We start from the raw sequence: 22,833 nt of genomic DNA on the forward strand, positions 1-22,833 counted from the left end.
TAGGAATGATCTAGATTGTTTCTGGCTAGACAGGGATGGAGAGGATTTATTATTAAATGAAAAAGGGGTTTAAATCCAATTATTGTATCTTTAGTTTTTAATGTTTTGCCAGAAAATGGACAGGAGAAAGCAAGGGTATGTGACTGAAGTTTCTCTTTCTCTCTCTCTCTCTTTTTGGCACTGAGGATTGAACCCAGGGTCTCTTTACAACTGTGCTGCAACCCCAGTCCTTTTTATTTCTTATTTTGAGACAGGCGCTTACTAAATTGTTATGGGCCTCCATAAGTGTTACTGAGGCTGGCCTCAAAATAAAAAATGAAAAAGGATGTAGTTCAGTAGTAAAGCATCCTGGATTCTATCTCTAGTTCCAAAAAACAAAACACCCCTGAGGCACTGGGTGTGTAGATCCGCGAAGGAGTTATGATTTAACATTTATGAAGGCCTGGGTTCCTTCCCAGCTCTTGAAAGAATAAAAGCTTTGAGTGTCTACTGTGTACCAGGCACAGGGCTGGGATCTAAGGATACAGCCAGGTGAACAACCCAGTTTACTTCTGGAAGGGGTTTGAAGGTGCAGACATGGGACAGGAGGCAAGCCAGAAAGGATGGAAGACTTCGAAGAAAACAGTCCTGGGAGCATTTCAGCGTCCAGTGCTTCTAAGGACCCAATAGCTGAGCATGAACATTCTCATGTCAGTGGTTAGGATGCTTTGTCACTGAAGACATTCTCCCCACGTTGTCTCTTTACATGTCCCATAATAGTCTTCACATGTTCCACCCCTGAATCAGCAACTAGCATTAGTCTCTTCTTCTTCTTCTTTTTTTTTTTTTTCCATAGACTGATTTCACCTAGGAGAATTTTGTAGTTTCTTCTCTCTTTATATCTGGTATCCGCTGTGTGTGTTTAATCCTCAGAATACAACTTCCTTGAGACCCCCTTAGCTTCAACACTTTGAGGAAGAGATGGGTGGTGGTGAGAGGGTAGAGAGATGGGGACTGAAAGGGATTTTGGAAAGTGACTTCTCTTCCTGAGTACCTCTTCTTCCCCTGCTCGGCCTTTTTCCTGGGATCTGGTCTATTTCCGCAGCTTAGTGAAAGCATCAGGGAAGAGGCTGGCTGCCACTGCAGGGAGACAGAGTTATGGTGACTCAGAAAATAACCATATGGCATTCAAGCTTCTTTATTCTGCCCAAAGAGAGCTTGTGCTGAGGGAAACACCCAACAGGTGTAGCAGATTTAAATTGGCAGTTGTTTTCTTTTGTTTTCTATCCTAAATGAATGATAGCATTTCCTTTAAGAAAATCCTGGACTCTCATTTTGTATGATTACTCTGCCAAATGTTTTGGAGACCTTAAGGAAAGGGTGTCTGAGTGCAGTTGCCAGATAAAATGCTGGGTATACAGTTAAATTCCAAAATCATTATTATTATTTTGGTACGGGGATTTCACCTAGGGGCACTTTACCACTGAACTGCATCCCCAGCCCTTTTTAGTTTATTTATTTATTTTTTATTTGGAGATAAGAGTCACATTAAGTGGCTAAGACTGGTCTCAAATTTGCAATCCTCCTGCCTCAGACTCCCCCAGTTGCTGGGATTACAGGCAGATGCCACCATTCCCGGCCAGTTAAATTCCAATTTCAGACAAACAACTTTTTAATGTAAATATATTCCAGGTCATGCTTATACTAAAAAAAAAAAAAGAGTTGTGTTCTTTACTATTTTTTATTTGCTAGATCTGACAATTCTATGCCTGAGCAATGAGCACCAGAGTATATTCTGGTATGAATAAGCAGATAAGGTTATTCTTTTAAGGCACTAATGTCAGCATAGTATTGATGCCATCAATAGCAGCACTATGAAAACAATGTATCAAGTACCCCTTTGCTCACCAGAACGGTACTGCTTGCCAAGTTAGTTAAGTGGACACTGTACTTTTGGTCTGGGGAGACAATAAGAACAGGACAATATCAACAGTGAGAAACCAGATAAAAAGAAAAGAAAACATAAAAAACTTGAAAGACATCAAAGGAGTATATACAATAAATAAAGTACTGCTATTATGTGGGACAACTCGGGTTGTTAGGAGCTGACACAAGACCACAAACATTTCTCAGAGGTCACCAGGCAACTGTTGACATCTTCTGTTTGAAAGCAAAACAATGACCCCAGAGTAAAAGAATCTCTACTTCATTTAACTTCCAGAGTCACCTAAATGCCTCATCTCTGCAAGACTGGCCATAGGATTCAAACATTATATGTATACATTAAAAGGGGACACCCAGAGAGACATGCACAGTACTATACACACATGTAGATAGATAAGGGAAAGTGCAACCACAGATGCAATCAGAACACTCAAGTACTCATGCATAACTGACCTGATCAGTTTGCCATCAGTAATGAAGGGACCCACAGCTCCATTCAGATGAAAGGTGCAGATGCTACACTGATAACTAGGAAGATGCCAATCACCCAGCTAATTGTGCCTCAACCTGGTCTTAGGGTGAATGTTCACTTGGCAACAGGTTTATTGGACTTTAGAAACTGACTTTAAAAGATTGATTCAGAATGCGCACGTGTAGAATTGGGATCGCCTCAGATGTTGTCAAGGATGATGTGTGCATTTTCCATATTCTCTGCTTAGTGTAAAGGTAGCACATAACCACTGTAGAGAGTTTAAGAGAGAAAAATAAAAGAAGAAGAAGAAAAGCAACCAATATTTTATACCTATGACTTCTTTCTTAAAATGGTTAATAATTAAACATTTCAGACATCTCTGAAAGATTAGAAAACAACCAAATTTCTACCACCAGCATTAAACATGCATTATCACTTGGTTTATATTTTCAATTTTAAAAGATTTATTTTTAATTTAATTTTATCTTTATCTCTTCAAACATTTATCATTTCTTTATGGTAAAACTTATTTTATTTTGAGGTACTGGGGGTTGAACCCAGGGGTGCTCTTCTGTTCAACTATATCTCCAGCCCTTTTTAATTTTATTTTGAGACAGGATCTCATTAAATTGCTAAACTGGCCTCCAATTTGCCATTCTCTTGCTTCAGCCTCCTGAGAAACTGGGATTACAGGCATGTACAACCATGCCTGGCAATTTTGGTTTTTAGTTTTTTTCTTTTTCTTTTTTTTTTAAGTAAAAATATTTTTTTTTCCTTTATTTTATTTGCTTATTTTAATGTGGTGCCTCCAGCATGCTAGGCAAGCGCTCTAGTACATTAAGAGGGAAAAAAAACAACGTAGCAGATAACTGCTAACAACCTGTCTCTGTCTGTCCCTTTTCTTTCCTTCCCTTCCCAGGGGCAACATCTGCTCTGAATTTATTGTATGTCATCCTCATAAGTGCTTTTTTTTTTTTTTTTTTTTTTTTTTTTAAAGAGAGAGTGAGAGAGGAGAGAGAGAGAGAGAGAGAGAGAGAGAGAGAGAGAGAGAGAGAGAGAGAAAGAGAGAATTTTTAATATTTATTTTTTAGTTTTCGACGGACACAACATCTTTGTTGGTACGTGGTGCTGAGGATGGAACCCTTGCCGCACGCATGCCAGGCGAGCGCGCTACCGCTTGAGCCACATCCCCAGCCCCCCTCATAAGTGCTTTTGTAATTTTACAATATTTGTATAGGTATGTATACTTTTATTTGTGTGTTTTAAAAAGGGGAATACTGCACATCTTCTTTGGGATTTGCTGTATTAACTTGTCTTGTTTTTGAAGTTTATTCATGTTAATAACATCCTGATGTAATTCATTCATTTTTGTGGTGTGGGGGAAGGTACTGGGAATGGAACCCAAGGGCACTCTACCACAGGACTATATCCCCAGCCTCCCCTTTTCTCCTTTTATGTGAGACAGAGTCCTACTAAGTTGCTGAGGCTGTAATTCATCCATTTTAACTGCCGTACAGTATCCCACTGAATGAATGCATGCCTTCTTATAGGAGGGACTGTTGAAATGTTTGCACATTTCTCTCTAACAGGGCTCTAAGAATATATATTCAAGAATTGTCTTAGAGAGGACACTTAAAGGTATCATTTCTTGCAACATATATAGAAACCTCCAGCTTTCAATTTTTTAAAAATATTTTATTAGTTGTTGGTGGACCTTTATTTATTTTTATGTGGTGCTGAGAATCAAACCCAGTGCTTCACAAACACTAGGCAAGCGCTCTACCACTGAGCCACAACCCCAACCCCCAGATTTCTAATTTTAAAATTGCTTTTCAGAGTGATAACATCAACTCATACTTTCACTATAAATGTGTAATAATTAAGCCCCACATCTTTACAAACTATATTGTCAGGGTTGGGGTTATGGCTCTGTGTTAGAGCGCTTGCCTAGCACTTATGAGGCACTAAGTTCAATCTTCAGCGCCACATAAAAATAAATAAAGTTATTTTGTCTATCTACAACTAAAAAATTTTTAAAAACCCTGTATGTCAGATGTTAATGTTTATTGACTTGATGATCATGAAATGATATCTCATTGATTTAACTTGTATTTCCCTAATTGTTAATGAAATTGAGTGTATTTTTTAGATGCTTATTTACCATTCAATTTTCTTGCTCTGCTGTCACTTATTCATAAGCTTAACACTGTTTTATTTTTCTTACTGGTTTTTAGGAATATTTTTATATGACTTGGGTTTAGATCCATTGTTACATCATTAAAATTCTTTTTCCTATTCTGTAGCTTGTATGTTATTTTCTTTATAACATCATATGAAATATTTAAATTTACAGTAGTAAAATGCATCCATATTTTTTTAAGGTATGTTTTAAGATATCCTTTTTTTAATCATGCGATAAAGATATCCTCTTATGTTTTTCTCTAAAAGATATATATATATTTTAGATATATATATATATATATATTTTAGATATATATATATATATATAAATATATATATATATATATATATTTTTTTTTTTTTTTTGTGGTGCTGGGGATTGAACCCAGGGCCTTGTAATGTGAGGCAAGCACTCTATATCAACTGAGCTATATCCCCAGCCCCTTCTTTAAAAGTTTTATAAATACACACACCACACACACACACATTTTAACATTTAGGCTTTAAGGAATGAATTTTTGTTTGTCATATGACATGAGGATTCAACTTTACCTTTATCTAAATGTCTCCAGTTGCCCTAGCATCATCTGTTGACTGATACTTTCTTGATCCCATGGATTTATAATTCTTCTCTGTCACCTATCAAGCACTCAGATAGATGTAAGTCTGCATCTTGGCTCCTTAGTTGTTCCATGGTCTGTCTATTGTTATTCAATATCTTTTGCCATTTAAAAATTTTGTTGTTGTTGATGCTGTCATAGATGGACAGAATACTTTTTATTTATTTATTTTTATGTGGTGCTTGCTGCTTGGGATCAAACCCAGTGCTTCACATGTGCTAGGCAAGTGCTCTGCCACTGAGCTATAGCCCCATTCCCTTTTCTTGCCTATTTTGTCTTTGTTTCTTCTCAAAGATTGTATAGCCTCCCCTTTGCTTTCTGTCATTTAGTGGGGTTATCATATTCTGTGGAAAATCATGTTGAGGTATCGACTAGCATTGTGTGTAATTTTTAGATTAATTTGGAGAGATTCAATCTATGTTCCCTTTAGTCTTCACCCACTAACTTGTTATACCTCTGTTTTAGTTCTTTTATTTCTTTAATCATGTTTTATACATTTTCCATAATTCTTTTTTCTTCTAGCTTCTTTGTCTTTCATGTGGCTATTATAAATGGAAAACTTTCAAATGACATTTCCTAGTTGTTTGCTGTGGAAACACAATTAATTGAAATACAATTAATTATATTTCAGCAACTTGTAATATAAAAATATTTGTCTTAAGTTTTTATTTTTTGTGGTACTAGGGAAGGATCCCAGGGATGCTTGGCCCACAGCTGCATCTTCAGCCCTTTTTATTTTGAGACAGGGTCTCACTGAGTTGCTAAGTATGGCCTCAAATTTGCAATGCTCTTGCTTCAGCCTGAGATTACAGGTATGCCCCCATGGTACCCAGCTTTATTTTAGGGTTCTTTGAACCAATCATTGAATAATGATAGCTTCATTTCTTTCTTCCCAATTTTTATACCCTTCATTTTCTTCTCCTTGACTTATTTGTTAACTAAAGCTGTCCATACAACATTGAATAGAAATGGTGAGGGTCCTTGCTTTATTCCTGATTTAAAGGAAATGCTTTAACATTTGTCCACTAAATATGATGTTGTTGTAGTTTTCTTTGCTTGTTTGTTTGTTTTGGTTCTGGGGATTGAATTCAGGGGCACTCAACCACAGAGCCATATTCCCAAGTCTCACTGAGTTGCTTAGTGCCTCACTTTTACTGAGGCTGGCTTTGAACTTGTGATCCGCCTACCTCAGCCTCCTGAGCCACTGGGATTACAGGCGTGCGCCACTACATCCAGCCATGTTTGTTGTAGTTTTATCAAGCCAGAGAAATTAGCTAAAATCCTGAGTTTGCTAAGAAACTTTTTTTGCTTTTAAATGATAGGGGATTGAATTTTATCAAAAGTTTTTTTTGTATACATATTGAAATAATCATATGGTTTTTCTCTTTTTAGCTATACTTTCTTGTTTTATTATCTTTGTTTTTTGTATAAAAAGGGAAGGAAAGGGCTGGGGTTTTTGCCCTGCATGCGCAAGGCCTTAGGGTCAATCCCCAGCCATCAACAGTAACAAAATCTTTTTCTATTTTTTTGTGGAACAGCTTATTTAAGATACTGTGTGTGTGTGTGTGTGTGTGTGTGTGTGTGTGTGTGTGTATGTGTGTGTTTCTGAGGATCAAATCCAGGGTTTCCTGCAAGCTAGGTTTTACCACTGAGCTATATTCCCAGCCCAGCTACAGTTTATATTTTAAAAACTTGGCCAAATTTTGTAAAAGTGTCTGAGTCTTGTATTTTTGTTTTGAGTTACATTTTCACCACTGATCCAATTTTCAGAAAATATTATGGTCAGAAAACATTATGGTCTTTGGTTTTGTGTTTCTTCTTAAATCAGTTTTAATAGATTTTGTTTTCAAAGAAAGATTTCTGTTTTATCTATGTTTCCAAAATTTTTGGCATGAAGCTATTCACAATATTTTTTCACAATTTATAAAATCTCTTATCTGTATTTATGTTTTTTTCCTTATAGGATTGTTGTTTGTGACTTCTTAGTTTTTCTTAAACAGAGATGATTATCTTACATATAAAAACAAGACATAAACAGCTTTTATTTTCAAACAGAGCTATTCTTCTTGACTTCTTGTATTTTTAAATTTTATTGAACTAATTAATTAATTTATTTATTTTGGGTACTGGGGACTGAATTCAGGGGCACTCGACCACTGAGCCACATCCCCAGCTCTATTTTGTATTTTATTTAGAGACAAGGTCTCACTCAGTTGCTTTGCACCTTGCCATTGCTGAGACTGGCTTTGAACTCTGGATTCTCCTGTCTCACCCTCCTGAGCCTCTGGAATTACAGGTGTGTGCCACTGCACCCGGCATGACTTCTTGTATTTTTTTATTTCTCATTTCTTAGTTTATTCTCATTTATTTATTAAACTTCTGAACATTCTAACTTTATTATGATTTATCTTAAACTCATGAGTGTCTAAACAGTATGCTTTTAAATTTTAAACCCTGGAAATTTTTTGGATGGTATCTATTGATGTATCTATTGATGGTATCATTTTGGTATGAGAACATGGTCTGAGAGGAAACCAATTTTAAACCCTGGAAATTTTTTGGATGGTATCTATTGATGGTATCTATTGATGGTATCATTTTGGTATGAGAACATGGTCTGAGAGGAAACCAATTTTTTGGTATTTGTTCTGTTTCCTAATACATGGTCAATTTGCATGAGTGCACCATATGGGCTTGAAAAGAAAGTATTTTCTCCAGTTTTTAGTACATAATTGTTGGTACATGTTTATTAAATCAAATTTATTAATTGTCCCACTCAAATGATAAATGATATTTTGAAATTTCTTAGTTTGCTTGGTAATTATGGAAAGTTAGTGTTTAAATCTTCCTCTATGATTATGAGTTGATCAATTTTGTTTTGCTCTTCTGTCAATTTTTGCTTTATTTGAAGGCTGTATTAATTGAGAGCAAACAATTTGCAATTATTACACCTTCCTGGTAATTTTTTCCTTTTATCATCAATTAGTGACCTCCTTTACTCCTAATAGTGCTTTTTGCCTGATTTTAATATGATTATTATTAGGTCTTACTCAGCTTACTCACTGGCTGACAAGTATGTATTGGCTTTTGGTAGGAATCTTTGCCCAGAGGACCTCTCTGTTGTGCTGTTCTCTGTCCTCATAACATAGCGCTGGATTTTTCTCATTAGGGGTGAGCTAAGAAAAAGTGAGGCAAAAGCTGAAATGAGATCTAGTCTTGGCCGGGTGCAGTGATGCATGACTGTAATCCTCATGGCTCAGGAGGCTGAGGCAGGAGGATTGCAAATTCGAAGCTGGCTCAGCAATTTAGGAAGGCCACAAGTAATTTAGTGAGACCCTGTCTCCAAAAATAATATAAAAAGGACTGGGGATATGGCTCAGTGGTTCAGCACCCCTGGGTTCAATCTCTGGTATTTTTTTTTTTTAAAAAACTAATCTTGGAAGTCAAATACCATGTCTTATACCATGTCTTATACCATATTTTATTAGTCACAAAGGCCTACTGGGAAGAACTACACACAACACAAATACAAGAAAGTAAGGGAGCTGGGATTGTGGCTTAGCAGTAGAGTGCTCACCTGGTATGTGTGAGGCCCTGGGTTCAATCCTTAGCACTACATAAAAATAAATAAATAAATAAAATGAAAGTATTAAAAAAAAAAAAAAGAAAGTAAGGTTTATTGGGAGTGAGGCACTAGGGATTCAACACAGGGCTTCACACATGCTAGGCAAATGCTGTACCATTGAACTACACCCCCAACCCTTTATTATGAGATGGGGTCTCACTGAGTTGCCCAGTTTGGCCTTAAACTTGTGATCCTCTTGCCTCACGCTCTGAAGTAGCTGGAATTACAGGTATATGACACTGTGTCTGGTTGGGGGCTATCTTGAAGACTGGTGATCATGGTTACCTTTAAAATTTTAATAAGTATGAAAGCAGAAAGCTAGTTTACAAAGGATGTGAGATTAGGGGGAGAGAGGAATGAGAAACAGTTGCTCAATGGCTACTAAGTCACAGTTAGAAAAAGTAAGTTCTGGTGTTTTATTGTACAGTAAGGTGACTATAGATAAAGATAATGTATTGTATATTTTGAAAAAAAAAGTAAAAGAAAGAATTTTGAATGTCTTATCACAAAGAAATGATAAACGTTTGTGGAAATAAATATACTTACTCTGACTTGAACATTATAAAATATATACATGTACCAAAATATCACATAGAACTCCATAAATATGTACAATTATCATATCAGCTAAAAAAAGAAAGATAAAAATGTATTTAAAAAGTAGGAAAAAATTCCATAAGCATACTACTTTAACAAAGTTTGAACTCAATTAGCACGCCTTCCTCATTTTTTATTCTTTATTATTATTGTCCATGTTTGTGTGTGTGTGTGTGTGTGTGTGCATACTTTTTTTTTTTTTTGAGATACTGAGTATTGAACATAGGGTCCATGCATGTGAGGCAAACATACTACCATTGAACCACTGAGACATATTATTTATTTTATTTTGTTTGTGTGTTTCTTTTTCTTCCTTCCTTCCTTCCTTCCTTCCTTCCTTCCTTTTAATATTTAGTTTTTAGTTGTGGTTGGATACAGTGCCTTTATTTTATTTATTTATTTTTATGTGGTGCTGAGGATCGAACCCAGGGCCTCGCACATGCTAGGTGAGTGAGTGCTCTACCTCTGAGACACAACCCCAGCCCATCTTTCTTTTTTGCATGGTCCTGGGGATTGAACCTAAGGGTGCTCTACCAATGAGCTACATTCCCAGCCCATTTTATTTTTGTTTTCTGTTCTGAGACAGTTTCACTCAGTCGCAAGGCTGGCCTCAAGCTTGCAGTCCTCCTACCTCAGCTTCCCAAGGAGCTGGGATGATAGACGTGTATTACCACGTTCAGCTTCCTTTGTTTATTCTGGATTGATTTTTCTTGACTTACAAACTATACCTCTTGAAAGTTCCTTCAATACAAATATATGAAAAATAAACTCTTATAACCTTGTTTAAAAAGTTTTAATTTTCACACCCATTTCCCAAAGGACAGTTCATCTGGATAAAGAATTCTATGTTGATACTTATATCTTGTTGCTGTGAAGGCATTATTCCATTTTTCTTTTGGTCTCCATGGTTGGTACTGAGTTTTCTGACATTAGTCTTTCATTTCTTTTTCTAAGAATCTGTCTTTTCTATGCAAAGGCCTTTTTGTTCCTCTGTTCCTCTCTCTGTCCTCAACCCCCGCCCCATTTTGCATATTTGTTCCAGTGTGTCCATGAACAGATGTACGTATCCTACACAGGGCTCAATGTGGTTCTTGAGTTTGTGGATACAAGTTTTTTCATAATTTAAAATTTCTCAGTCACTATCTGTTCAAATAGAGCATCTCCATCATTTTTTCTTGTATTTACTTTCAGAATTCCTATTGATAAAATTATGGGGAATATGAGAAGTTAAGAAATGTTGAAGTGGCTGGGCACTGGAATCCCTGCAACATGGGAGGGGATGGCAGGATGATGGCAAATTGGAGTCCAGCCTGGGTAACTTGGAGAGACCTTATTTCAAAATAAAAAAGTAAAAGGGTTTGGGGGTGAGGCTCAGTGGTTCAATCCTCAGTACAACAATAACAAAGAAACAAAAAAGAGAAAGAAAGAAATGTTGACATGGGGTACAGTGGTGCACTCCTATAATCCCCACTACTTGGAATCTGAGGCAGAGGGATCACAAGTTTGAGACAAGCAACTTCACAAAACTATCTAAAATGAAACTGTCTTAAAAAGATCTATAAATGTAGTTCAATGGTAGGGTGCTCATCTAATAAGCACAAGATCTTGATTTTTGATCTCCAGAACTTGAAAAAAAAAAAAAAAAGAAAAAAAGAAAGAAAGACATGTTGAGAGAAATAAGGAGATGGCCTAACATCCATCTCTTTGAGCTTCATTTTGAGAGTTTCTTCAGATTCCTTTTTTAGCCAGTTGATTCTTACTTTAAACTATAATTAAACAAATTCGTTGGTTTTTTAATACATAAAAAGTTAATTTCTAGAAGGTTGTCATTCTTTTTTCAATTCTGCCTATGATGTTTTAAAGTCGTGCTCTATTTTATGATTTCAGTTCCCTGTTTTAAATATACTTACATCATTGTCGCTTCTATTATCCGAGTTTCTTGGAAAATTCTGTGAATTTTTTTTAAAATATGTTTTTCTGACTTGCTTATATGGAATTGATTCTGATGTGCTTTGACTATAGCTGCCTCTCCAGTGAGCCTTGGCGATCCATGAGGCGTGGGTTAAAGTGCTCTTGCTAGGTTCTGGAGTAGTATCAACAGATCACTGCAGGTCACTCCAAAGTTTGACTACTTTATTATTTTTTAAAATTTTGTTTCATTTTGCAGTTCTGAGAATTGAACCCAGGGTCTCACACATGCTAAGCATGCTCTCTGTCCCTGAGCTACTTTCTAGACCTTATGTTGGTTTCTTTCTTTCTTTCTTTTTTGGTAGGGGGATACTGGGGATTGAACTCAGGGACACTCAACCACTGAGCCACATCCCTAGCCCTATTTTGTATTTTATTTAGAGACAGAGTCTCGCTGAATTGCTTAGTGCCTTGACGTTGCTGAGGCTGGCTTTGAACTCGAGATACTCCTATCTCAGCCTCCTCAGCCACTGGGATTACAGGCATGAACCACTGTGTCCAGCTTTATGTTGGTTTCTATATTTATGGATTCCCCTAAACGTATTCTAGAGATGATTTTCCCACCCAGAGCTGAGGAAGATTCAGCTAAATTCCCTCATCACTTCTCAGTGTTACTGATCTTTTCTCTAGTCCTTTCTTTCACTGAAGATCAGAGGCCTGGATTTATTCCAGCATATTCATTTTAGCAACTCACTCCACACTAGCCCAAGTCTCATCTTCTGCTCCTATGGGGAACAGAAGCTCCTGTGTTATAGAGCTACATTCTCTCTTTCTGACCTAAATGCTTATCTGTGTATTAAAAGTGTGGAAGGCTGAGGCAGGAGGATTGCAAATTCAAAGATAGCCTCAGCAACTTAGTGAGGCCCTAAGCAGCTTAGTGAGACCCTGTCTCTAAATGAAATATAAAAAACCCTGGGGAGGTAGCTCAGTAGTTAAGCACTCCTGGGTTCAATCCTTGGTCCAAAAGAAAAAAAAAAAAAAGTGTGTGTTAGCTCACAGAGAAGGGTACATGGCTTCCCATTACCAGGACTTGTCTTTGTTCATGATACTGTATCAAAAAGCTGAAGTCAAGGTATCTGCTGGGTTGCTTTGTGCATCTGCCATTCCTCCAGCAGGGATCAGGAAGACTCCCAGGCAAAGCCTGAAAATGGTAAAATTCATTGTTAGCACCTTCTCACTCAGAGCTTTCTCTCCTATGCTCCTGGTCCTCTGTCGCACCTCGTTTGTCCTTCCTCACTTAGCCCTGACCTTCCAGGAGGCTCCAAGGTCCTTCTGGGACTTGTTACTGTGCTTTCCTCTCTGCTTTCTGTGGAAATGTGCTCACCAGCCTCTCTGCACTGTCCAAAGTGTCCAGGTGACAATTAGCTAATCTGATAAGCTCATTCATGCTAATGTGCTAATGAAAGAGGACTACAGAAGATGGCTGTCCTTCCCCTACCTCCTAATCAGGGGCTCTTCTTCTCCTGCCAGGTGACATATGTGCATAGCAGCAGTGAGCTTCAAGAGACCGTGACCCGGCTTTAGTGGTGTAACCTGGAGGATTGACGTTAATGGAATGAGATTTTTAAGTCAAGTAGGAGGGACAGCTGAGTTGAGGCAGGCAAGAGAGGGTCAGCGTCAGGCCAAAAGGACCCTAAGATTATGACATGTGAGTGTCTACTAAGGGGGGGTTGCATTAACCCTTTTTATACCTCAAATGCAAAGGGAATTTTTTTTCAGAACATCCCTTTGCTATAATGAAAATCCTTCATTTTGGAAACCCATGAACAAAACAAGAACCAGAATGCAGCAGAACCAAAAACACATCGCTCCACATTCCATATTTTCATTTTGTTGACTCCAAAGGATAAATCTACATGCCTTTTAGGGGATGGGTAGGAAGAAGATGAGCCCTTACATGAAGAACTTTCAGGGTTGGCTTTAGGAAGCACAGAGAGGGGCTGCTTACTGTCTTTTGTTCCTCCTTGGCCTTATTCTATTGAGTTTCATTTGCAAAGAGTTATGGTGTCGGATCCTGGTGGGGGCATAGTGCAGAGGTATGAGTCTAAAGGGGGCTCTGGTGTGTTTGCTTCTACCTTTGAGCCCCAGAAAGCAAGCCAAGTCTTAGGAATAAAAGTATCCTGACCCAGGCCTATTTAATTTTTGTTTCCCTGAATTTTCACAAAGTAAATATTTTGACCTACATGTTTCTTTGCTGTGGCGTCGAAGGAGAGGGTACATTTGGGAACTGTGTGTAGTGATGACTAATGGAAATGGTTACTGCATTGGAGATACTTCTCAGATTGCATGCCATCGTGGTGGTCTTCCATTTGAACCTCCTCTGTCCACTCTGTGTTCTCCTGCCCACTTTCTCCCTGGAGGCTGGTCTACATGCCCAGCATCCTCAGGGTGTCTTGTCTCTGGACTTTGGGTTGGGTCTGGTCAATGGGGAGCCAGGGTAGGAGGCTCCACTGAGGAGAAGATGGCGGGTATTTATACTTGGCTCCCTTCTGGCAGCTCTAGACAGGACCCTCTCCCTCCAGTGGAAGCTGCCCTCCTCTAGGGCTCTACCCACACAACGTCTCTTCTTTGGCCTCTGGTATCTGCTTGTTCCTTCCTAGACCTGGACACTTTCCTCTCCCCCCTGGTTTCCTTATGCTCTGTACAAACCTTTGAAAAGAGTCCCTTTATTAAACTCTTCTCAAACTGTCCTAGTTTGAGTGCACCATCTGTTTCTTGCTGGAAAAATGACGGATAAATATCCAAACTCTGTTTTGTTGGTTTTTTTTTTTAATTTTTTTTTTCTTAAAGTAAAAGGTATTTGCTGGGCATCATCATGCATGCCTGTAATCCCAGCTACTCAGGAGACTGAAGCAGGAGGATCGCCAGTTCAAGGCCAGTTTCAGCAATTTAGCAAGACCCTGTCTCAAAAAATAAAAAGGCTGGGGATATAGCTCAGTGTTAGCTCCTGTATTCAATGGACAGTACCGCCTCCCCCCCTCCCACAAAAAAAATAGCATACTTTTTTTAAATGGTAAAAATATATATTTTTATACAATTTCGAATATGCATTCCAGTGGTATTAATTCCATTCAGTGTTGTGCAATCATCACCACCATCTATCTTCAGAACTTTTTCATCATCCCCAACAAAAAAACTCTATGCCCATTAAATAGTAAGTTCCTGTTATTCTCTCCCCCTTCCCCAACTCCTGGTAACCCTCATTCTACTTTTTTTTTCTTTATGCTTTGATCATTCTAGGTTCTTCATGTAAGTGGAATCATACAATACTTATTATTTTGTGTATGGTTTATTTTACTTAGCATAATGTTTTCAAGATTTATAAATAGTATTAATGAATTAGATTTAGTAGTTGGATGCAGAGGGCAATATTAGTGCCTGTCCATAAGTTTATAAACCTTTGAGATATTTATGGACAACTTTCCGCCGAAGTCTTCTATGACAGAATCAATGTCTTGAGTCATTGATTCTTTAGTGATCATAATCTAGTTTCTTCCTAAGGAACTTTGTGGAATAAAACTAATCATTGGCCTGTCTGCAATGCCTTCAAATGATTTCAGCTGTGCAATTGTTGTACTACTGTAGAAAGTACTCTAGATAATCCTCAAAAGGATCTTTAGGAATTCTGTGGAAGAGCTCTTTCTTCCAACTTGCATTCACAAAGTCATTTATGGATACTGGCAAAATTCTGCAGAATAATCCAGAAGTATCTTACTTTGGAATCCTCCTAATTCCTAAACTACAATCACATGAGTAGTAAAGGTCACTTTTGTTGTCTTATGGGGGGATATTAAGGCATTGTAGGGATCATATTCCAAAGGATTTTGTATAACACCACGATTTGCAGAATATGTGAGCAGAGCAAGAATGTAACTCCCAACAGCTTGAAGAGTGTTTGTTCTGTCTTCAACTTGAATTTCCTGTTTTTTGTTTTGTTTTGTTTAATGATGTGGGTAAAGACACTGAGTCAGAGATCTTCTGGTTAACTATCATTGCATAACAAACGATCGCACAATTTAATGGCTTGAAACTAATTTATCATTATACCTCATGGTTCTGTGGATTGCTAGGCTTAACTGGACCATTCTAGCCCGGGCCTCTTGTATGGTTGCAGTGGTAACTGGGGCTGGAGTCATCTGGAGCCTTCTTCACTTCTGTATGTGACATCTGAGCTGAGAGATGGCTGAAAGCTGAGAGCTGGTCAGGCACCTGTCTCTTCCTGAGACCTTTCCACTGGCTGGAATGGGATTTTTCACAGTATGGCCTTCTCAGGGGAGTCAGACTTCTTCCAGGCTCTCCCCTGGAGCAAGCATCCCAGGGTTCCTAGGCAGAAGCTGTAAAATTTGTTTGGATCTTACTTTATCAGCACCAGAATATTACTTTAGTCACATCCAAGTGACTAAGTGAGTCACTAAGGTCAGGCTTGATTTAAAGGTAAGAGACTCTACCTCTCAAGGGGGAGGAATAGCATAATCATTTGTGGCTACCTTTAATCTATTCCAGGGAAGTAGGTCTTAATCTCAATTTGGCAACTCCCAAACTCTGGGAGTTCAGGGCCCTCCTTCTATTCTTTCTAAAAATCAGTTTCCTCATCTGTGAAATGCCAAAAATTCAGTGAATGATCTTAAAGTCTCTTTCACTTCAAATTTATAAGGGTTCTCTGCCTTCAAAATATATGTGACATTTATAATAGAATTTTTTTAAAAACAATCAGAAGGAGATGCTTTATAGTTTTACTGTCTAGAAATTTTTTTGTGGATATATACACACACACACACACACACACACACACACACACACACAATAAAACTTGAGTCAGCCAGAAGATAACAATACCATATTTCATTATGAATTCATTAGGTATTTCCACACCTCTTGATGCTAGCCAAGCTGTTACAAAATGGCAATGTTGCAGAGGAGGTATATTCCTCAGGGTAAGGGACGATGTCTTTCATGAGCTATAGATTTCATTCGTGGACTCCAGTTGTCCAAACAATGGTTGTTGGTGTTGATACCTTTCAGAAATCTGCAGCTCATAAAAGCTCTTAACAAATTTTTGTGAAACAGGGACAGTTGACAAATATAATTAGGATGAACTTTCAGCCTGGTAGAGACGGTCAGAGCACACTTCTCTTTAGGAGTCTCTATTTTGTGGGGTTGGTGTGTTCAAGGCAGGATGGATGGCTCTCAGCATAGGAATCCCAGCAATAGGACTGGCTGTCTGAGTCAGGGCTGTGGTGCACACCTATAATCCCAGTGGCTCAGGAGGCTGAGACAGGAGGATCATGAGTTCAAAACCAGCCTCTGCAAAAGTGAGGCACTAAGCAACTCAATGAGACCTTGTTTGTAAATAAAATACAAAATAAGGCTAGGGATGTGGTCGAGTGCCCCCGAGTTCAATCCCCAGTACCAAAAAAAAGACTAGCTGTCTAGGCTAGTGATAGCTCAGGAATAGCAAGTGTGAAGGTCTGGGTTTGATCCCAAGTCCTGGGGGTGGGTGGAGGTGGGTGGGGCCACTGATGCTCAGTTTCAGTGATACTAAAATAGCTCTTTTTTTTTCTGTCTTTCTTTTTTTTCTCCTTCCTTCCTTTGTGTGTGTGTGTGTTTTATCACTTCTTTTATATTTTTAGAAAATATTCCATGTGTTTACTTAAAATAGTTCTTTAAATGGCGATCCCCTCAAGGGTGGAGGTTAAACCCTTTGCTAACTATGTACCAACCCCACTTGAGGGTTGAGATTTATTATCTGTACCTCCTAGATTTTTTAAAACCAGAATCTAGATGTGCTGATATTTAAAAAACAAAACAATAAATCAAACACAAAACAAGGAGTTCATAAACCGGCTGAAAAATTTTAGCCAAATGAGACCATCTTCTGCCCTACTTTTTCTAAAACAAACTGCTGTGAAAAGTGGTAGTTAAGATATGAAAATATCGGGCTGGGGATGTGGCTCAAGCGGTAGCGCGCTCACCTGGCATGCGTGGGGCCCGGGTTCGATCCTCAGCACCACGTACAAACAAAGATGTTGTGTCCGCCGAGAACTAAAAAATAAATATTAAAAATTCTCTCTCTCTCTCCTCTCTCACTCTCTCTTTAAAAAAAAAAAAGATATAAAAATATCAATATTTCTCTCTAGCAGATCTTGCTAGTTGCCTCCCCAACAGCCACTTCCGCACCTTCCTTGCTTATAGAACTCTGATTTGCTCTTAAACTTATCCCCATTCCTAACATATGGTTAATCTCGATTAGTGGAATCAGTCATGGTGATCCCATTGACATTCATTTGTTTAGGGGTGGGCATATGACCCAAATATTGCCGATAACACGTGAAGGGAAGTCTGCTTGGAGCTTCTGCAAATGGTAATTTTCTTCTCAGAGTACCAAAGAAGAAGAGGCGTTCCTCTGCGTTCCCTCAGTGTTGTTCCAGAATATAATTCCCAGACTATAGTTACTGTAACAAATTGTACTCATGAAAGTCCTGGACTAAAGGCCAAGCAGTCCATGCAAATTGGCAGAGCAGAAGGATGAGATAAACCTGGGTGGCGGACGACACTGTGGAGTAGAGAATTTAACCAGCTGCAGTACCACCTGCATCTGTATTTTGATCTTGTGTAATAGTAATTGTCCTCGTTGTTGAAGCCAGCTTAGTCAGAGGTCTCTGTTATTTGAAAGCTAAAATATTCTAGGATATCCCTCTCTCACACATGGCAAGGAAATATTGCTTTGTATAATTCCTTCACTTCACCTGTTTCTGGGACTGGCACTGAGATCTCTTGAGTCCAGAAAAAAAGAAAAATATGTAGTGACCTAACTCAATGGGATTATATCTAGGGGTTGCAGCAGGACTCTGCCCTGATGTAGCCCTAAGCCCTGGGGGAGAAGGGTATTCAGTAAGTGTGGCCACTAGGTTCTGAACTTAGTCCGCCTATTGGAGAACCCACAGTCTCAATCATTGTGTTCTTCGGCCTCTCTGCTCCTGAAGAAGGTCACCCCTTCTCCCCATTGCTTTCAGGAACCCCAGGAGCCCCAGGGGAAGCAGAAAGCTTTTTGCATTTTCAAGGAGCTTGTGAATACTTATACCTTGTTTCAAATATCCATTATTTGGGGTCATTCATTTATTCAGCAAGCAGTTATTTGACATGAACTGTGTTGTAGGCCTTGAGTATTTAAAGATGTGGAAAACTGAGTTTCTAACCTCAAGTAACTTAATTTAATAGGGGGAATATGTTGTAATCAATTATTTATCAGACAGCACACTCGATGCTTTCACTGAGATAATAATATATTATGCTAGCTTTTGAGTATTGAGAATGTGTTGAAGCATTTTAAGGATGTAACTTGTATTGACATTTAACCATCACACAATCCCTATTTTTCTGATGTGGGAACTAAGGAGTAGTTCAGCCCAGGGTCCCACAGCTGGTCAGGGACTGAGCTGAATTTGAACTCGAGCACCCTGCTTGTGCTTGATCCCACTTTGCTGGGGTGTACAGTGTCCCTGTGGGAGTACCTGCTTCTGACTGCTCAGGACAGTAGCAAAGTAGGAATCTAGAATACTCCCTAGGTGACACTAATTTTAAACTAGACCTTGAAGAGTGAATATTGATCAAGGTACCATGATTGGTAAGCCAATCAAGAAGGTAAATAAGGAAAGAAAGAAGAGTTATCCAGACAGAAAAACAGTAGGTACAAAGGTAGAAAGGCGGGCTGGGGATGTGGCTCAGTGATAAAGTGCTTGCCTGGCTTGTGTTAGGCCCTGATCCCTGGCACCACACCCACCAAAAAATAAATAAATATATAAATAAAAGTAGGAAGGCTTCAAGGAACCATAGGATGTCCCCAGAATGGTTTGGGTTTTTTGGTTTTGTTTTGTTTTTGTTTTTTGCTCCCACAAGGTGTATGGAATTTGGAGTCACAGGAGATGCAGAGCCCTGTGATACCCATGGTCCTTGATTAACTAATGAATTTACCACTAACAAATTTTCAAAATACCGCTAACAAATTTTCAACTTTATGAAGATCCTAAAGTGATATGCATTCAGTAGACACCATGCTTGGAATTTCAAGTTTTGATCTTTTCCTGGTTTAGCAACATGCATTATAATATTGTTTCATGACACGGGGCAGTGGCAGCAGACCACGGCTCCCAGATAGTCACAGGATCCTATGGGGAAAACAGTGGATATTCTTCTGTGCACTGTGTGGCTGAACTATGATGGTCATTAAGGTGTATCAAAGGTGTTTTCAACTCAATATTCACAACGTATGATGAGTTGACAGGGATGGAACCTCTGTAAATTGAAGAAGAGTGATATCTATATTGTCCGCATTTTGTTCTGTAGACAATAGATAGCACATTACAAATTTTAAAGGAGGAGACATGCGTTTCTTTCACAGTGATTTCAATGAAAAGTAAAGAACTGAAATTTGGGGGATTTAAAATGCCTGATAGAGATAAATGATTGGAAGAGATCTGTGGGGGAAGGATAGATCAAAAGAATACCCCAGAAATAGGTAGATTCCTGGGGGCTGTTGCTGTTATCTGGTGGCCAAATCCAGTCTGGGATTTCATGGTGCTGGGATCAAATCCAAAGCCCCAGTGCATGCTAAGTAGGGACTCTACCATTGAGCTACACCTTCAGCCCTGCCTGGTGGTTACACTTTTAAAACAGAGAAACAAAAAAGGTAGCTCAGTGGTAGAGCACTTGCCTAGCATACATGAGGCCCTGGGTTTGATCCCCAGCACCATCCAAAAAAAAAAAAAAAAAGTAAAATGTGACAGGTTCTGGGTCTGCAAAGCCCAAAGTCTTATTTTTCCACTCTATAGAGAAAACATTTGCTCTGGGTAAAAACTAGTGGTGGCCTGCCTATGGGGATGGTGAGAGAGGGGATGAAGAAGAGGAGATCTTAGGAGATGAACTGACAGGAATCCTGGCAGACAGAGGTGAAGAACGAGAGAAAGGTGATCTCAAGGATGACTCAGAGAATTCTGCTTTGGACAACTGAATCTACAAAAGTATCATTACTCAACATATGAAAACAAGGAAGAGGGATCTGGAACAGGAACAGGAGAGCTGAAAGAGTATTTGATTTGGGACCTGTTTCCATAAGTGTCCCAGAGACATTCCAGTGGAAATGAGCAGGTGATACATTACACTGAACAGTGTCTGCTCCTCTGTGAGCTAGAATGTAAATTCCTAAGGGCAGGGAATACAACTGAATGTCCAGGTACTGGCACATAATGGGCTCTTAATCAAGATACTGAGCTCACCAAAATGAATTAAGACAGTTGAATTTAGGAGACTTGGTGTAAGATGTAGATAACAGAAAAGTCTTAGTGACTGAAATTTGGGGGTTTGGTAGCATATTAATACACTATGCTTAGTGAGATATTAAGTTTTGTCTTTAGGTGCATTGTTTGGCTGTCTAATCAAAAGCCGCTCCTGTGGCAGTATGCATGGCATTTGATTCTTTTCACAGAGAGGCAGGAGAGCATAGCACTTAGGAGTCGCTCAACTTCTTTGTGTCTTAGTTACTTGTCTATAAAATAGAGATAAAAATAATACTCCTTTAGGGAGTTGTGAGATTTAATAATACAGATGGCTCCTGACTTTCCAACTTTGGAATTTTTAATGTTATTTGGTTGCAAAAATGATACTCATTCAGTATAACTGCATTTTGAATTTTGAATCTTTTAATCTTTCCCTGGGATAGAAATGTGGGGTAGCAGCCTCTCTTGCCACACGGAGCCATGGCTCCAAGTCACTATACAATCATGCAGGGGACCAAACAATACCCCATAGTGTACTGCACTGCTAAGCTATGATGTTCAGTAGGTTAGGTGTCTTAAATGCATTTCAACTTATGATATTTTCTACTTCTGATGGTTTTTGTCAAGAGGTCACTTGGGAAGTCAATAAATATCTGGACATAATTGTGTTCAGAACAAGCTATGAACTCAGGAGGCTGAGGCAGGAGGATCACAAGTTCGAGCCCAGCCTCAGCAATTTAGTGATACCGTCAGCCACTCAGCAAGACCCTGTCTCAAAATAAAAAAAAATAAAAATAAAAAGGGCTGGATATATGGATCAGTGTTAAAGCACCCCTGGGTTCAATCCCCAGTACCAAAAAATAATCTATAATCAGTTCTTAAATCAGCACCCAGAATCATCCTTTTGAAAAATAAGTTCAATCATATCAGCTGACTGATGAGAACCTCCAATGACTCAGGGAAAGCCCAGAGTTCTTACCATGGACAGACTTGCCTGACTGTCTACCTGTTCCAGCCACACCGGACTCACCAGATCTGCCTCCATACCTCTGTGCTTCTTTCCTTCTGTCCGGAGTGCTCTCCAGGATATCAGCATGCCTTGCTCCCTCACCAACTTTGAGTCTTCACTGAAATGCCCTCTTCCCAATAGCCCAAACCCTGCTTCCTGGGCTCCCAAGCTTTCTATCTCTCCAGAACGACTCTAGCCTGGTAATATAACATATTTAGCATATTATCTACCTCCTCTCACACGAGTGTGAGCTTCCTGCCCACTGGGACTCTGCTCTATTTGTTGAGTGGGTGATGCATGCCCACCACATGGAGGCACTCAATCCACATTAGCCATGATCACTTGTAAACATTTGTTACTATGTTCCACGTACAGTTGATGACACTCAATTATCTTTGATTCTATATCTTCCCAGCACTTAGGATGGTTTTATAAGGAGGTCACCCCATGGGAAGCCAATCAATATCTGTACATACTTGTGTTCAGGACAAGCTATGAATCCAGTCACCATGGCCCATCTCTGTAATCCCAGCAATGTCAACTCCTTACCCCCTCCATCCATAAGTACCAAGGGACAGTGCTTTCCTTCCACTGGTCTCAGACAGCAATTTGGTAAATGCCTACATTTGGGAAAATATGCAAAATCGTGAAACAAATGCTTCACGAGAATGCAAAAACACATTTGTAATCTTTTAGAACCAGTTTAAAAAAAACAAAGAAGAAATTTTGTGTATACACAGTTATGCTGTTCTTTTGATTATTAAATTAGTATTAAAATGGGAGAGAAACTCTTCTTATATTGGGCTCCTAAGGAGATAGGCAAAGCGATTTAAGAGAAAAAGCAGCTGTCCTCAGCAGTAGGCTCAAAAATGTCAAGTCAATTAAAATATTTATTTTCAAATACATCTTGTGATTCATAGATAATGATATGTGTCTACTTTGTCCAAATATTCAAAACCACTGGGCTGAAGAGATTGGAGAAAGGCATTTTGATAAAGAATATTGATAGCATGAGCAAAACAAAGAAATGCAAAGAAAAGAAAATAACCTCATGCTTCATTTTCCCCTCAGCCCACATGTCAGCTCGTTCCTTATGGACTTGCCCACACTCTACCAAGTCCTGGGCACCTGGTCACAGAAATCTATCTGGCTGTTAGGGGGTTACC

General features: G+C 38.9%; 1 long non-coding RNA gene across 29 annotated transcripts in view; it reads left to right on the forward strand.

Annotated features, from left to right (window-relative positions):
* LOC110597880 (uncharacterized) overlaps positions 1-22,833 on the forward strand; it is a 297,780-nt gene that overhangs the window by 46,565 nt on the left and 228,382 nt on the right. For 2 of the 29 annotated variants that reach the window (XR_013438902.1, XR_013438904.1), the window contains one exon: positions 3,487-3,632. The exons of the other annotated variants lie outside the window; for them this stretch is intronic. This is a non-coding gene — a long non-coding RNA (uncharacterized LOC110597880). The remainder of the gene's footprint in view (positions 1-3,486; positions 3,633-22,833) is intronic. 29 annotated transcript variants of the gene reach the window in all.

This window comes from Ictidomys tridecemlineatus, chromosome 5 (assembly GCF_052094955.1).
Source record: "Ictidomys tridecemlineatus isolate mIctTri1 chromosome 5, mIctTri1.hap1, whole genome shotgun sequence".
Lineage (NCBI taxonomy): Eukaryota > Metazoa > Chordata > Mammalia > Rodentia > Sciuridae > Ictidomys > Ictidomys tridecemlineatus.